Below are 14619 nucleotides of genomic sequence, written 5' to 3' on the forward strand. Positions count from 1 at the left end.
TTTTGTCTCCTTAATAATTTTTTTTAGCTTGTAATCAAAGTTGAAAATTAAAATTAAAATTTTGATTTTTTGACGAAAAAATTATCATATTAATAACAAATAAATGGGTAGGTTTTTATGAGATGGTCTCACAGATCTTTATCTGTGAGACGCTCTTACAGATTTTTATTCATGAGACAAGTCAACTATACCAATATTTGATTTTACAAAAATATTTAAGAACTTATATAATTATTAATATTAAAAGAACAAAAAAATGGACAAGTAATATTTATGCATAAAATGTAGTGTCTTTTCATGGATGACCCAAATAAGATATCCGTCTCACAGGAATTTTTATGCAAGTAAATAATGTTTTTACAAAAATATATTTACTAATTATATAATTAATAAAAAAAATTGTCCCCGCGTACAAATTGCTGGTATCAGAGCAGATGCTGAATTTTTTGCAGTGTCCGCATCAGTGGTGGAGCAATCCTCCACCGTTTACATTAAATTTGTAATTTTTTTTAAAAAAAAATTAATAATAATAAAAACCCTAGGATGTAGCCAACAAAACAAAAACGGAACCTAAGGCCATCTCCAACCACAAACACCATTTTGGTGCAAGTTTTACACTAAAATAGTGCAATTTTTGCACCAAATACAACATCGATCTCCAACTCATTTACACCAAATCTTACACCAAAAGAAATATTATCGAAATATTCTTTTTATTTCAAATATATTAATTACTTTTATTCGACATATTTTTACAAATTATATAATTAATATTGTTTTTATAAAAAAATATTTTATTGTTAATAAATATTTTTACAAATTTTAATTAATATTTTTACTAATTAAAAAATATTTGAGTGTTAATACATATAAATAATAAATTTTAAGTTTATTATTTAATTATTATTATATAAAATTATAGATAATACAAATTAATATATGAAAATTATTAAAATTGATAAATATACAAATTATGTATTTGAAGTTCAATTATGTATTTCAATTTGTATTTGTATTTCAATTAGGTGTATTTCAATTATGTATTGCAATTATATTTGTAGTTCAATTATGTATTTCAATTTGTATTTGTATTTCAATTAGGTGTATTTCAATTTGGTATTTGTAGTCCAATTTACATTTTTATTTTAATTACTGCATTCATATTACTTAATTTTATTATTTATAAATCATCATTTAATTATTTAAATTTTATTTAAATAGAAAAATATTATTGTTTATTTTAAATAAATATTTATTTATTAAATAATATAAATAATGAAAATCAAATTTTTTTCGAATATTTAATTATTAAAACAATAAAATAAATAGTTAATCATTATTTATAATTATAAAAAACAAATAAAAAGGATTAAAAAAATTTTTAAAAAAAGAAAAAGATTTTGGCCTCCGCCAAATTTGGTGGGCGCCGAGAATAGCGCCCCCCATTGGAGATGGAATGGTGCGCCTTCTTTTAAATTGGTCTCCTAATTTTGCATGTGTGCTGTTCACAATTAATTGAAATTGATATTTGCCAAGATTCTTTAACTACTGGGTAGGCCCGGACCTGTAGTATGAATTTTGAGACAAGTGCCTCGGGTCCCAAAATTTTGGGGCACCAAAATTTTGAAAAATTACCTGTATAATATATAATTAATTCATGACCTCATTTCATGAATAATAATTAGTGGGTAGTAGCCTATGATGAAGACTTGAAGTCTCACTGTTTATTTATATTTTTATATCTCGTAAACATTTAGCAAGAATCGATAATCAATCCGAAATATCTATGTAGAAAGTTCCCGCTAAAAACTAAATCACCACTATTCTATGATAATCAAGCTCACTATCACTCGATCTCTATTTATCGATTCATTTCAGGATATTTTCCAACACTTAACCGCTTAAATTTTGTGATCCATCAGAAGTTTTATTTTCCAAAAGAGGGTTTTTCAAGTTGAAGTTGTGCGAAAATAATCTCCGATCAACTATATTATATGAAAGATAAATGACTTGGATATGCATCAATCAAGAAAAAGAAGTGTTTGAGAACACTTATTATGCAAAATTAATCAATATTTCCGCTTCCAAAACTGAGAGACGATCAATATTCAAGTGAATATGTACTTGTTCAAAACATGAATTTAACATTTTATTTGGATGATCTTGGCTTTATTAGTATTTGTTTATGACATATTTTTATCTATCTTTAATTTTATTTGTAGAAGTCATGTTATTTATACTATTATATTTATCGATAAAAAAATATACGAATGTTAAGCTTTAAAGCCACCAATTTTTGTATGCTCGCCTCAGGCCTAAAAAAACTCAGGTCCGACACTGCTACTGGGAACCATGGTGTCCTTGTCGCAAACATCAGATTGTTGAGATTGACTTATCATCACATGCACCAAACGGTGTTCGTGGCTTTAGCCATGGATGGATTTGTTCATGCTATTCTATGCTTAGTAACCTAACTTTTATATCAAGGACCGCAAAAATGCCACAAATTTTTTTATCCATGTAGTGAAATTGGTGTTGTAGTGACCCTATCCAGATCACTTACTATAAGCCTATTTAAGCATGCAATCAACTTAAACAAAACGATAAATAGATAACAGCGGAAACTAAAACAAGGTTTACAAACCAAACCGGCGGAATACAACCAGTGACTAAAAACCGATGGTAATAAAACTGTTTATATGTAGCAACCCAACCCGAATCCACTACCTAATCAGAGTTTAAATAGCGCATGCGATACAAATAATGGAAGCTTAATAGCGGAAAGTAAAATACAACAAATCTAATCGGCAGAATACAACCAATGATCATAAAGTTTGTGCATAAACTCTGTTATACAACCAAATCGAATATTAGGGTATCAAATCCCTATCCACTATACTCACTATGCAGCTCTGTCACCGGTCTCAATCCTGGTGCGAACCTCCTGGACCGTCAAACCTCAGCCCTGCTCCACCACAAAGAAAACAGGCACCGGTCGCACGAGCACACTGTCCTGGAAGATGCCTCCGCCTACACTGCTGGCTCAACTTCTGGCCACCCAAACGATGCACTCCACCAGATCCTGAAGAGGAAGAAGAAGTGCCACCCTGCTTCTTGAAAGACTGGGTTCGCGGACCCAAAGAGCTGGTCGATCTGGAAGAAAGTAAAGACCTGCCTTTTATAGAACAAGATCGGAGCTTCCGATCAGCCCTTCGGAGCGTCTGATCTCCGCATGGTTGCCACGCATCCTGCCAGCACATCGGAGCCTCCGATTGGGACTTTGGATCGTCCGATATCCCATCAGTGACGTAATCCCTTACGTCATTTTGATGACATCATTGCTGACATCACACGTACAACTGACTGCCAGAGTTCGGAGTGTAGTAACCCGCAATTAATCAAGGTAATTAAGGTAATTAATTACTAAATTATGCCTAAATAGTCCAAGATAAATCGGAAGCTCCGTGCCAAGATCGGAGGCTCCGATCGAGATCGGAAGCTCCGTCGGCAAGATCGGAAGCTCCGATCTGGACCAGGGCACACGTCATCGTTTACGTCAGCAAGGTGACATCATGGCTGACGTAATATTGAGCGATCGGACGCTCCGAAGGTGCGATCGGAGGTTTCGATCGAGTTCGGACGGTCCGAACCGGGTTCGGAGGTTCCGATCGCCGTCTATAAATAAGGGGTCCGAGCCCTCATTCTGTGCACCGAATTCCCCTCCTTTCCTCTGGTTTTCGAACCTTCTTACTTAGATCTACGGAGTTCTAGGCATCCTATTGGGAATCCGGAAGTTGCCTAACGATCCCGGCGTCGTAGCGGAGGTGTGCCTAAGTTTTGAGGCGATTCTACACCAGTGGGCTGACGACGGACGAAGGTATAATTTGGCTTCCTAAAAATATTTAGGAGTATGCAATAGCTTAGTTAAGGCTTTTAGAGCGTTTATAGTAATGCATGGACTTTTGCATGTGTAGACGCAGTAGAGCAGACTTGTAGGCTTTGGACCTAGACGGGTGTGCTAGGAGTTGACCTGCAGTGTTAGAGGTACGTAAGTACTGACCGAGATAGCCGGCATGATATTTATACATATGTGTGTGATGCATGATGTATGTGCTGTATTGGCTATGTTTTACTGTTTTTAGCACATGCATATGTTTTTACGGAGACTGCATCGGGTATGATGTGAGTCATGATAGTTTCCATCAGTCGAGGCGATTCTTCCTGAGGATTCGTGTCTTGGGAATATACGAGTACCACGCGGAGTCGCTCTCTTGCCCGGTACTGTGTATTCCAGGCGCCATGAGTAAAGTGATTTAACCCTGATTTTTAAAGTCATGTGCATGCTCATATTTGTATTTATATCATTGCTTCCGTATTGAACATTCTAGCTCACGCCCCTGTGTTTGGGTATTGTGTACCTTGTGGCGGGGCAAGTCTGAGGCTGGACGGTCCCGGTGGTTTCCAGCAGGGTTGAGGTTGCTATCGTGTAGAGGTAGTTTGTTAGGGATTCTGATACCCTAATTTCGATTTGGTTGTATAAAGAATTATACACTGTTTCTATCTTCGGTTGTATTCTGCCGATTGGATTTGTTGTACTTTGAAATTATCCGCTATTTAACGCTTTAATTATTGTTGCTTGCGCCAATCACTCTGATTAGGTAGTGGATCCGGGTAGGGTCGCTACATTTATTGGTATCAGAGCGCATTGCAACTGGGAATTAGTAAAGCGGATTTTAAGAGTTGTCTGTTGCTATTGACAGATGGCAGATGATGATTACGAGAGTCAGGCTAGCGGTGGTCGTTGGGGTGATCCACCAAAGAGACATCACCGTAGACATCATCATGAGGATCATAGGCGTTTTAGTATGAACCGTTTTCTTCAGATGGCTCCTAAGCCATTGGTGGGTGGCGAGACTCTTGTAGTTGCTGAGGACTGATTGGAGCGTATGGAGAGTTGTTTCGGGAGTATCAGTGTACTGAAGCCTAGAAGATGGAGACTTTAGCTTTTGTTCTAGAGGGAAATGCGAAGAGGTGGTGGAGAGCTACTTCTACTCCGTTTGTTGCCGCCAGGGGTACCGCTACTTGGGCTGAGTTTAAGTCTTCCTTCGAGAAGCATTACTTTCCTCCAGCTTTGCGTCAGACGAAGGCGAGCGAGTTGCTGAGTTTGCGACAGGGTACTATGACCATTGATGAGTACCAGCAGAAATTCTTTGAGCTTCTTTATTTCAGTCCCCATATTGCGAGTAGCTCAGAGACGATGCACGATCTATTTCTTCAGGGCCTTAACCCTGACATTCATCAGTTGGTTGCCGTGGGCAGAGAGAGGAACTTTGAGAATTTGGTGAACAATTGTCACCAGGCAGAGGACAATCTGCAGAGGAATAGGACCTTCGGATCTTCTGCATCTAGACCATCTAGCTCTTTGGGTCCAAGGGCCCAGTCTTTTAAGAGACAGGGTGCTACTTCTTCTTTTTCTTCCGGATCTGGCAGTGTCCATCGTTTTGGTGATTCACGACGTTGTCGTCAGTGCAAACGGAAGCATCACCCAGGACCGTGTCCTCATATCACTGGTGTTTGTTTTCAGTGCGGCCAGGAGGGTCACATGAAGAGAGATTGTCCCACTTTGGCTGGTACAGTGAGTGGTTCGGGGAGTGTTGATGGTTCTCAGACCACTATCTATCAGCCACCGCAGTATCAGCAGCAGCCTTCGCAGCAGCAGCGTCAGCAGTCGCAGCCATCGCAGCGACATCATTCTCAGTCTTCTTCGAGAGGACAGTCATCGCGCCCGCGTGCTCAGGGGCAGGTGTTTGCGCTGAACCAGGAGCAGGCTCAGGAAGACAGTGAGAACATGATTGCAGGTACTTTTATTTTGTGCGGTTTTCCTGCTTATCTTTTGATCGATACCGGTGCTTCGCATTCATTCATATCAGCTCGGTTTGTTAAGAGGCATAGATTACCTTTTGTTTCCTTAGACGTCTTGTTAGCGGTTTCGACTCCGATGGGTCAGGAATTCTTAGCTAAGCGTCTTGTTTTGGGTTGTATTTTGGGATTTGAGGGACATCTGTTGAGCGCTAACCTGATGGTTTTAGCGATGGATGACTTTGATGGTATCATCGGAATTGATCTTCTGACTTCGTATCGAGCGGTAGTGGATTGCTACCAGAGATTTGTCCAGTTTCGCCCCGAGGCTGAGGATGCTTGGTATTTCTATGGTGAGGGAGCGCGACCCCCGATGCCAGTGGTTTCTGCTCTGAAAGCCGGACGTGCTTTAGAGTCTGGCTGGAAAGGCTACCTGATCAATGCGATTGATGCATCCTTAGAAGGTCCGGACATGGAGGAGATACCAGTAGTCAGTGAGTTCCCGGATGTGTTTCCCGACGAGATTCCAGGGTTACCACCTGTGCGAGAGATCGATTTTGGCATTGACTTGTTGCCAGGGACAGCGCCGATTTCCCGAGCACCGTACCGATTAGCTCCATCTGAGATGCGAGAGTTGCAGCAGCAGTTGCAGGATCTTCTTGATAAGGGCTACATTCGATCCAGTGTTTCACCTTGGGGAGCCCCGGTTCTATTCATCAAGAAGAAGGATGGTTCGATGCGTTTGTGCATTGACTATCGTCAGTTGAACAAAGTGACAGTAAAGAACAAGTATCCTCTCCCGCGGATTGACGATCTGTTTGATCAATTGCAGGGTACTTCTGTCTATTCCAAGATCGACTTGCGTTCTGGGTATCATCAGTTGCGAGTGAGAGACGAGGATATTTCAAAGACAGCATTTCGTACTCGATATGGGCACTATGAGTTCTTAGTGATGCCATTTGGTCTGATGAATGCTTCAGCTGTTTTCATGGATTTGATGAACAGGGTTTTCCGAGAGCTCTTGGATAAGTTCGTTGTAGTGTTCATCGATGACATCCTTGTGTATTCTCGTAGCATGGATGAGCATGCCTTTCATCTTCGTACTGTTTTACAGACCTTGCGAGAACATCAGTTGTATGCTAAGCTCAGCAAGTGTGACTTCTGGATTGACCGAGTTGTGTTCCTTGGTTATGTCATTTCTAGAGATGGAGTATCAGTGGATTCTAGCAAGACAGAGGCTATTCTTAATTGGTCGCGCCCGACGACAGCATCTGAGATTCGTAGTTTCTTGGGTTTGGCCGGATACTACCATCGATTCGTGGAGAATTTCTCTCAGATAGCCAGGCCTTTGACACAGTTGACGCGAAAGGATGTTTCTTTTGAGTGGTCTTCCGCGTGCGAAGACAGTTTTTGTGAGTTGAGACGTCGATTGACGACTTCTCCAGTACTATCCTTGCCGACTGGATCTGGTGGTTTCGTAGTCCACACCGATGCTTCTCTTCAGGGTTTGGGGTGTGTGTTGACTCAAAATGGGCATGTGATTGCCTATGACTCCAGGCAACTAAAGACTCATGAGGAGAATTATCCCGTACATGATCTAGAGATTGCAGCCATTGTCTTTGCTCTGAAGATATGGCGTCATTATTTGTACGATGAACGATTCCAGATTTTTACTGATCATAAGAGTTTGAAGTACCTGTTCACTCAGGCAGAGTTGAACATGCGACAGCGCCGTTGGATGGACTTGCTGAAGGACTATGATTGCGAAATCAATTACCATCCAGGATCTTCTAATCCGGTTACTGATGCGCTTAGTCGCAAGATTTATTTGAGTTTCCTTCGTACCAGTGCAGTGTCACGAATGGTCGAAGAGTGTTGTTCCTTGGGTTTCACTTTCCGTCATAAGAAGGAACAACAGGGAGTTCGTGTTGCGTCTGTGCTTGCCGAGCCAGCCTTGTATAGACGTATTCGTGAGGCACAGGGTGTTGATCCCAAGACTCAGAGATTAGCCCGATTCACTGAGGGTGAGAATTCAGCTGGTTTCCATTTTCAGGCGGATGGTTTGTTATGTCTGTCAGGCCGTGTGGTTGTGCCTGATGATTCCACACTTAGAGACGAGATCTTATCGCAAGCTCATCATAGTAGGTTCTCAGTATATCCTGGCAGCATGAAGATGTACAAGGATCTACGTACTCGATTTTGGTGGAAAGGAATGAAGCGCAGCGTTTATTAGTTCGTGTCCCGATGCCTTGTGTGTCAGCAGGTCAAGGCAGAGTATCGTCGACCCGGAGGTCTACTTCACAATCTCGATATTCCTGAGTGAAAGTGGGAGCATGTGACGATGGACTTTGTCACCCACTTGCCTATGTCTTCCAGGAATTGCGACGCGATTTGGGTTGTTGTTGACCGATTGTCGAAATCCGCGCATTTCTTACCATATAATTGAGATTTCACCTTCGACAGGATGGCACGGCTGTATGTGCAAGAAATTGTCCGTTTGCATGGTATTCCACTGAGTATTGTGAGCGACAGAGATCCTCGTTTCACCTCAAGATTTTGGGGGAGTTTTCAGCGTGCTCTTGGTACCACTTTGAGTTTGAGCACAGCGTATCATCCAGAGACTGATGGACAATCGGAGAGGACTATCCGTACTCTCGAGGACATGCTTCGAGCTATCGTAATGGATTTTGGCCCCGCATGGCACGATCATTTGCCATTGGTGGAGTTCGCTTATAACAATAGCTACCATAGCAGCATTGGCATGGCACCATTTGAGGCTCTTTATGGACGTCGTTGTTGTACACCTTTGTTTTGGGATGAGGTTGGTGAGCGGCAGGTAGAGGGTCCTCAGATGATTCAGCAGATGACTGATGCAGTAGAATTGATCCGACGTAGGATTAAGGCATTCCAGGATCGACAGGCTAGCTACGCGAACACTCACCGCAGGCCACTTTATTTTGAAGAAGGAGAGTATGTATTCTTGCGTGTATCACCTTTCCGGAAGGTGATGAGGTTCGGTCTCAAGGGTAAGTTGTCACCAAGATTTATTGGTCCTTTCAAGATTCTCGAGAAAGTTGGAGACATGGCTTATCGTCTAGCCTTGCCACCGAATCTTTCGAAGATTCATGATGTGTTTCACGTGTCTTTGTTGAGACAGTACGTGGCGGATCAATCCCACATCTTGCGTCCGACTGAGGTGCAACTAGACCACGATTTGTCATATGTGGAGAAACCTCTCAGGATTCTCGACAGGAAGGACAAGGTGCTTCGTAACAAGCGCATACCGTTGGTGATGGTACAGTGGCAACGCAGAGGTACAGAGGAAGCTACTTGGGAGTTGGAGAGTCGGATATTAGCCGAGCACCCCGAGTTGTTTTAAGATTTTGTACTCTGTTGTATCGAATGTATATTGTTCAGTTGTAATAAGAGCATTGATTTTGCGTTCTATGTTTTCCTTAAGATGTAATTTCGAGGACGAAATTTCTTAAGTGGGGGAGAATGTAGTAACCCGCAATTAATCAAGGTAATTAAGGTAATTAATTACTAAATTATGCCTAAATAGTCCAAGATAAATCGGAAGCTCCGTGCCAAGATCGGAGGCTCCGATCGAGATCGGAAGCTCCGTCGGCAAGATCGGAAGCTCCGATCTGGACCAGGGCACACGTCATCATTTACGTCAGCAAGGTGACATCATGGCTGACGTAATATTGAGCGATCGGATGCTCCGAAGGTGCGATCGGAGGTTCCGATCGAGTTCGGACGGTCCGAATCGGGTTCGGAGGTTCCGATCGCCGTCTATAAATAAGGGGTCCGAGCCCTCATTCTGTGCACCGAATTCCCCTCCTTTCCTCTGGTTTTCGAACCTTCTTACTTAGATCTACGGAGTTCTAGGCATCCTATTGGGAATCAGGAAGTTGCCTAGCGATCCCGGCGTCGTAGCGGAGGTGTGCCTAAGTTTTGAGGCGATTCTACACCAGTGGGCTGACGACGGACGAAGGTATAATTTGGCTTCCTAAAAATATTTAGGAGTATGCAATAGCTTAGTTAAGGCTTTTAGAGCGTTTATAGTAATGCATGGACTTTTGCATGTGTAGACGCAGTAGAGCAGACTTGTAGGCTTTGGACCTAGACGGGTGTGCTAGGAGTTGACTTGCAGTGTTAGAGGTACGTAAGATAGCCGGCATGATATTTATACATATGTGTGTGATGCATGATGTATGTGCTGTATTGGCTATGTTTTACTGTTTTTAGCACATGCATATGTTTTTACGGAGACTGCATCAGGTATGATGTGAGTCATGATAGTTTCCATCAGTCGAGGCGATTCTTCCTGAGGATTCATGTCTTGGGAATATACGAGTACCACGCGGAGTCGCTCTCTTGCCTGGTACTGTGTATTCCAGGCGCCATGAGTAAATTGATTTAACCCTGATTTTTAAAGTCATGTGCATGCTCATATTTGTATTTATATTATTGCTTCTGTATTGAGCGTTCTAGCTCACGCCCCTGTGTTTGGGTATTGTGTACCTTGTGGCGGGGCAGGTCTGAGGCTGGACGATCCCGGTGGTTCCCAGCAGGGTTGAGGTTGCTACCGTGTAGAGGTAGTTTGTTAGGGATTCTGATACCCTAATTTCGATTTGGTTGTATAAAGAATTATACACTGTTTCTATCTTCGGTTGTATTCTGCCGATTGGATTTGTTGTACTTTGAAATTATCCGCTATTTAACGCTTTAATTATTGTTGCTTGCGCCAATCACTCTGATTAGGTAGTGGATCTGGGAAGGGTCGCTACAGGAGCGTCCGAACTCCGATCGGACCGGAGCTTTCGATCCTCTCCGATCTGCCATTTACTTAATTATTTAATTAATTGTGATTAATCCCTTAATCATATTATTTTGGGTACAGGTCACTACATTATACAACCAAATCAAAGATACTTTATCAAATCCCTTGAACTAAAGAAACTCACGAAAACCACTGCTCCAATTCTCAACCATGTCTAGACCTACCAACGTCGTCCAACTTGAGACTTGCTCCATCGAATAGGGTGTCCAAGAACAAAACACTGGACGTGAGCAAATACATTCAATACGATAAGCACGAGTATATGAACCTAGTATGATGCATGCAAATGACTGGGTACTGGTTATCACAAGTCCTGCTCAGTCTAGACGTCAATGAGTATGTAGTATCATCTGGGGTCAACTCCGCTAAGTACTTCCACAAACTCGTCCAGATCACCTTAGTGTCAATATCCATCAACACGACATCTCCCGGTGTCAGACAATATTATCAAGAAATATAGGGATGAGCGACCATACTACAAAGGCTATCTCGAAAGAGACTCGACTCAACATGAATATGAACATGCATCATAATATATCAAAGCAGTAAAACATGTATCATGATACATAAAATGAATCATATAAGCATGCATACTTGCTGGCTATCTTAGTCAGTACTTACGTACGTCATTAAGGCAGTCCTAGTAGCACAAGTCTAGGGTCCAAACCTACAAGCTGATTTTACCATATCACTATTATTGATATAGAAACCTTAACTAAGCTAATAGATACTCCCTAATACTAGTAGGGATCTAGGGTTATACCTGTGTCCGTAGTCAGCCCTTTGCTATAGAATGCCCTAATCCTGGGCACACCTCCGCTACGACTTTGGAAGCACCCTGCTACCGCCCGGACCATGCCTAGATGGATAAAAACCCAAGAAACACCAAGACTGGAGATGGAATAGGTGAATTGGCAAGTGAAATGTGAGCCTGATCGAGCAAATAATACCACATAAAATCAAATTACATATATATATATATATATATATATATATATATATATCAATTAAGCTCGAATAAATCGCAAGTGAACGAGTCAAGTAATAATATAGTGTACAAAGTAAGAGTATCGATCCACAGAGATTGACTTATAACAAAATTACCTCAAGTATTATCCTTAAGATGAGATGGAGAATAAATTAATAAACGAGAATAAAAAGGATGACACAAAATCAAATTAAATAAATTCAATTCAGATAATAAATAAAAGATTGTTAGGATCTCGGTTCACCTACCCTTTAATCTTTTCTAACGATTGAATTTTGATTCTCAAACCATGCTTTTGACAGAATTCCATAATATATCAATATAATATGTCTAGCTATATTAATCTAATTAACAAAGTGCAATAACCAAGTGTCCTTGTGTTATTTAACAATTGCAATTACATTAGCGAATCATGGAATCCTCTAGCTTTCTACCTATTGGACTATGACTATCAACATGTACCCGACCTCATATGTCTATGAAAGTTGTATATCCATGGATTAAATTACTCTATCATGTTGTAAAATCTCTTTTTGGTATCAATTATAACATATAAAATTACTTCGAAGTTGATCAATCTCCAAAGATTCAATAAACTCAATAATATAATCAAGAATGCATTAAAACCAAATTCAATCTTCAAAAAGAAATCAAAACATAGTTTTGAGGGTAGGATCCCCTTGACAAGACTCTTGACAAGAATACTTTCAGTAAGATCAAGAGGCGTAAAACTGGAAAAAAAATTTGAGAAAAATTAATTCAGCTCTGTGAAGGAAATGAACAGACAAAAGAAAACAAACTGTCAGTGGCTACTCAAAAATTTGGTAATATCAAAATGGAGCCAGGAGAATCTATGACAGAGTTTGATGAACGAGTCAGTAGCATTGTGATTGAACTCAATGCTCTGGGAAAAACATATCCCAACAGAGAAGTTATCCTGAAAGTTATTCGAGGTCTTCCAAAGAATGTGATGTAAAACAATGGCAATGAGGGAATCAAAGGACCTGAATAAACTAGAACTGCATGATCTATTTGCTGATTTAAAATCCTATGAGTTTGAATTGAAAACTCAAGAAGAGGACCAGTCTACCTCTCAACTGACCAAAGCCTTAACAGCAGTCAAAATAGAGTCATCAACTCAAACTGAAAGAACTGCAGAACAGCTAAGTAGTGATGCTATGTCACTATTTGTGAAAAGTTTGGAAAGTTCATCAGGAGAAATCAAGAAGGATCCTATAGAAGAAATTTTCAAAAGAAAGATGCAAGTGAAGAACCGAGAGCATGCTTCAACTGTGGAAAGACAGGACACTTCATATCAGATTGTCCTAAACCAAAGAAAGATGCAAAAATATGAACAGAGAAAGGAAAGAAGAAGTTTGAAAAAAAGAGAAGTTCAAAAGATGCCAAATTTGAAAGAGTTGATGCCCCTCTAGCCAACTTGTGGCTAAGGGCTTTGAGATTCTCTTTTTGTAAACAATCTTTGTTTAATATAATATACGTTCTTTAAATGACGTTCACTTTATCTTATTATTATATAATGATATACTGTTGCTATTTTGATAAAGACCTTGAATATACTAAAGTAAGATGAGATAGTGAATATAGAGAGATCACTGTCATGAAACACATCTTATGTTCACTGTATATTCTAAACAGTTCCTAGTCAATTAAGCCATCCACAAATAAGGATAAGGATTGCTCGAGATTGAGACTAGCATTTGCGATGCCGAGTACCACGTTTCATTGGTATGGAACATAGAGATGTTCGAAGCATGCAAATGGATATTCATATGATGAATGATCGAACTACCCTATTCGGACTTTCCAAGTGGTTATCACTTATCGAGTGGATATAGTCCGCGGTTTTGGTTGTACACCATTAGTCCTTATTACTTGAAACATCATTGAGACTCTATATGCCAGTATTTTGCTTTGACTCGTTTATCGACTCTATTAGGGTCATCAGGTGTCGGGATTGAGTACAGTTATGACACATATAGGAGTCGATGCTTTGTTGTCAAGGATTCACCGCACACTTGCGAGTGTGGATATCCTATGCAATCTGAGGAGATATTAGTGTGACGAATCTCTGGCCAGAGTACATGATGTGTTTTAGGTTACTTGGTTTCCTAGTAGCACATGCGATGTCACTATTTGATTTTCAAGATGCATTGCATAGTTATCGAATCTCGAACGACTCTCGATGTACCAATGGTTGTTGATTCGATCGGGATATATGGATGAAGGGACCTCACTGTACGCTAACCAAAATCTATTGGTTCTTGCAGGCACTATCAGTGATACCTAGGGAATCATGGGGCGATGTTGCTAGGCGCTCTTACCATGATTCATTGGGTAAGTCGGAAATTGTTGTTGCGAGTCACAAGGAGTTGTGAGCCCACGGCTAGCTGTATCCCTGAACCATTGAGGGTCACACAAGTAATGGATTTTTAATCCCCGTTGAGATAATTAAATTTAAAGAGTTAAATTTAGTGAATAAAGAAGTGGGACTTCTTATTTAAGAGTAGAGGGAGTAAGATTTCCTAAAATGACATAGTGATGGACATTTTTGGAAATCACTGAATTCGGATTCAGAAAATTTATCTTGACTTTCAAAAGATGCAGAAATGGTTTCTGTACACATTGGTGAAATTGGTTTATCAATCTGAGTCACGATAAATTTTATATTAATTTCTGAACATGCGGGCTTTGCTTGTCAGGCTTGAACTTATGACTAATGGGCCCTAAGCTGTTAGCAGACCACATTATAAATAAGTTATTGCAGTACAGAAATTAGACACAACACAAGGCATAAAATTCGAAACCTTAGAGCTCTCTCTCTAGAGAATTCGGCCGCCCCCCTCCCCTACTGTGTTCGAGAATTTCAGTCTGCAAATTTCGAATTTGCAGTCTGATTTAACAGATC

This window comes from Henckelia pumila, chromosome 4 (genome assembly GCF_033568475.1).
Source record: "Henckelia pumila isolate YLH828 chromosome 4, ASM3356847v2, whole genome shotgun sequence".
In the NCBI taxonomy this organism is placed as follows: Eukaryota; Viridiplantae; Streptophyta; class Magnoliopsida; order Lamiales; family Gesneriaceae; genus Henckelia; species Henckelia pumila.